Below are 3062 nucleotides of genomic sequence, written 5' to 3'. Positions count from 1 at the left end.
GCTTGGTTTGGGCCCCAAGTGTTGAGTTACTCCTTAATGCAGCTGCAAATGGTTCCTGTGGATCACATGAAGGACCTTTATTACATTTCAAAAGCAGCCTCAGATCTATGCTTCTGAGAAAAGCAAAGCCCTCACTGCCACTAGTACAACCTGTGCCAGTTTTCTAAGAGTAAATTTCAGATGTAGCATTTTACAACATGAGATGCTTGGATCCCTAAATACACAGCATTACTATTAAAATATTTAATTTTAACTAACGACAAAGGAGACACATACAAAGGCCTGGTTTATTTGAGCAGTCTGGAAGCTGCTAAGCACCAGTGTCATGAAAACTAAGTGACAAGGCCCTATAGCAACTGTGTTTAGGCTGAGCAGCTAAATAACACAGAAAAAATATTTATTCTTCTTTCTTATGTTGTAGCCACAAGTACCCTTCTTAAGCTCTATTGCTCAAGGACATGTAATGCAAACAGCATCCAAGCCTTTCACGCTTGTTTGTGCTATAACGGACGCTGTGAAGTGCTTTCCCAAACACTACAACTCCTTTTCAGACGTACTATCCACCCTTCCTAAAACTCTCTTTTTAAAAAAGGCAGTTTCGTGCCCACTGCCCCTGCCGGGCACACGAAGCCACAACGCTGCTGCAGCCCCTCTGCGGAGCTAGGGCTGCCCTGGTCCGCAAGCAGCGCCGAAGGGCAACAAAACGGAACGGCGAGCAAAGCTCTCCCAGGCCCAAAGGCGAGGAGCCGCCGTGCGCGAGATCCCAGGCTGAGCGGGGCCCAAGGCGCGGCAGCGCCAGCACTGAGCTCCCTCCTTCCTCACAAAGACACCCGCAGCGGGCCCGCCCACCGCCATCTCGGCCACTGCTGTTGGCCAATACGCGCCTGCGCGCTGCCGCTGGGGCGGTGAGGAGGGGCTCGGCGCGTTGCGGCCGCCTCAGCGGGGCGGGGAAGGGGCTGTGCTATTTGTGCTCGCGATTTAATCGTAGACTCATGGAATGGGCTGGGCTGAAAAGGAACTTAAAAGATCATCTAGTTTCAACCCCACTACTCTGGGCAGGGTTGCTGACCACTAGAGCAGGCTGCCCAGAGCCTCATCTAGACTGGCCTTGAATGCCTTCAGGGATGGAGCATCCACAACCTCTCTGGGCAACCTGTTCTACTGCCTCACCACCCTCCAAATGAAAAACCTTCTCCTACTTACCAACCTGAATCTCCCCTGTTTTAGTTTAAAACCATTCCCCCTTGTCCTAACAACAGACATAAACAGGAGTTCCCCCTCCTGTACATATGCCCCCTTCAAGTACCGGAAGGCCACAATGAGGTCTCCCCAGAGCCTTCTCCAAGCTAAACAAGCCCAGTTCCCTCAACCTTTCTTCATCGAGAGGTGCTCCAGCCTTGTGAGGATTAAGCTTTGCCGTGAGGCTGCCCCCCAGCCGTGGGTTAGGTTTCCCACTGGGCTGGGAGCTGCCCATGGCACTCTACTGGAGGCTGTGGTTATCAGTCCCGTGGCTGGTATCAGCCCAGTTTGGAAGGGACAGAGGGCTCGGCAATGGCCAAAGCGGGCAGGAGTGCAAGCATCCAGCTAGGGGACAGCAGAAGGGCAGGTCAGACATTACTTGTTCAGCCTAGCAGCAGGAATGACATCAAGTAATGTTGGTCTTTTTGTCCCTCTAAATCCAAATAAGTTCCCTTCTGATGTCTGCAAACTCCTTGAGCCTGTAAAGCACTGTTCTGGTATAAATACACAGGGCCTTATTTGTCACTGCTATGTATGCAACATGTGAAACAAAACCCTGGCCTGTCATCTAAAGAAAGTAATGACAGCAGAAGAAGTACAGGGGGGCAGAAAGCAGACTGGCTTTCTCCAAAAGTCTTTCAGATGAAACTTGGGTAAAGCAGTAATCAAAAATTATGAAGAGTGAAACTTGAGAGAAACAGAAGGGATAGCAAGCAGTAAAATGAAAGTAAAACAAACTGGGAAACAGAAACTAAGGGAGCAAGATGAGTATACAACAACATAAGAAAGAATTAAAACCCTATGTGTCTTCAAAGATGGGCAACAAAGCTAATGAAGGGTCTAGAGAACGAGTCTTGTGAGGAGCAGCTGAGGGAGCTGGGGTTGTTTAGCTTGGAGAGGAGAAGGCTTAGGGGAGACCTCATTGTACTTTATAATTACCTTAAGGGAGGTTGTGATGAGGTGGGGATCAGGCTCTTCTCCCATGCACCAAGTGATGAGGGTAAATGACCTCAAGTTGTGCTGGGGAGATTTTATGTCAGATATTAGGAGAAATTTCTTTACTGAAAGGATACCCAAAGGATACCAGCGAAAAGATACCCAAAACCTCTAATTTTGCCTGGTTGGGGGCACTGGCAGAATTTGAATCACAGATTAAATGCCTTCATTTGAGTAGGATACAGTTCACAGCAACAAATTACTACTGGGTGGGGCAAGAGAAGCAGGCAGTCAAACCTGTCCTGCTGGGCTGCACCCATAGCGCCTGCAGCAGCTCATCCTGTTCTGGAGTTCGGGTTTTGGGTTCAGCCTGGAGGACGAAGACCCAGAGACAGAATAAGATCAGATACACGGGTTTTGTAAACTGAAGTGTCGTTCACAAGCTTAAGGAGTTATAATCGAGTCTGAGTTGTGCAGAGGGACTAATCCCTCTGCACAGTGAAGGCAGACCACTCCAATCGCCTGGGGTCCCCACTTCCTCAGCGTCTAGCGCCTGCCGTGGTGTGAGCCTGGAAAGGCACAGCTGCACAAATCAGCAGCGCTAGAAACCCCTGTCTGGAAATCAAAACCTCGGCCTTTAAACCCACGGTGCCCGTTCAAAGTTTCCTTCCAAACATTTGGGAGTGACACTTCCCCGTGCCCGTCCCTCCAGGGGCTGGGCAGCCGCACTCGGCAGCCGCCCGCAAACGAAACCGAAAGGGCTCGAAAGGAGCCGGCTTACGGGGCGGTGACCTGCGGGCGGGCTGCCGGCGGACCTCGGCTGCAGCGCTCCCCGGCCACCCCTGCAGTATCCCCCCGACCCTGTCCCGGGCACCGCCAGCGCGACC

Source organism: Anas platyrhynchos, chromosome 7 (genome assembly GCF_047663525.1).
Source record: "Anas platyrhynchos isolate ZD024472 breed Pekin duck chromosome 7, IASCAAS_PekinDuck_T2T, whole genome shotgun sequence".
NCBI classification, from domain to species: Eukaryota; Metazoa; Chordata; class Aves; order Anseriformes; family Anatidae; genus Anas; species Anas platyrhynchos.
Note: the sequence above shows the minus strand (reverse complement) of the source record.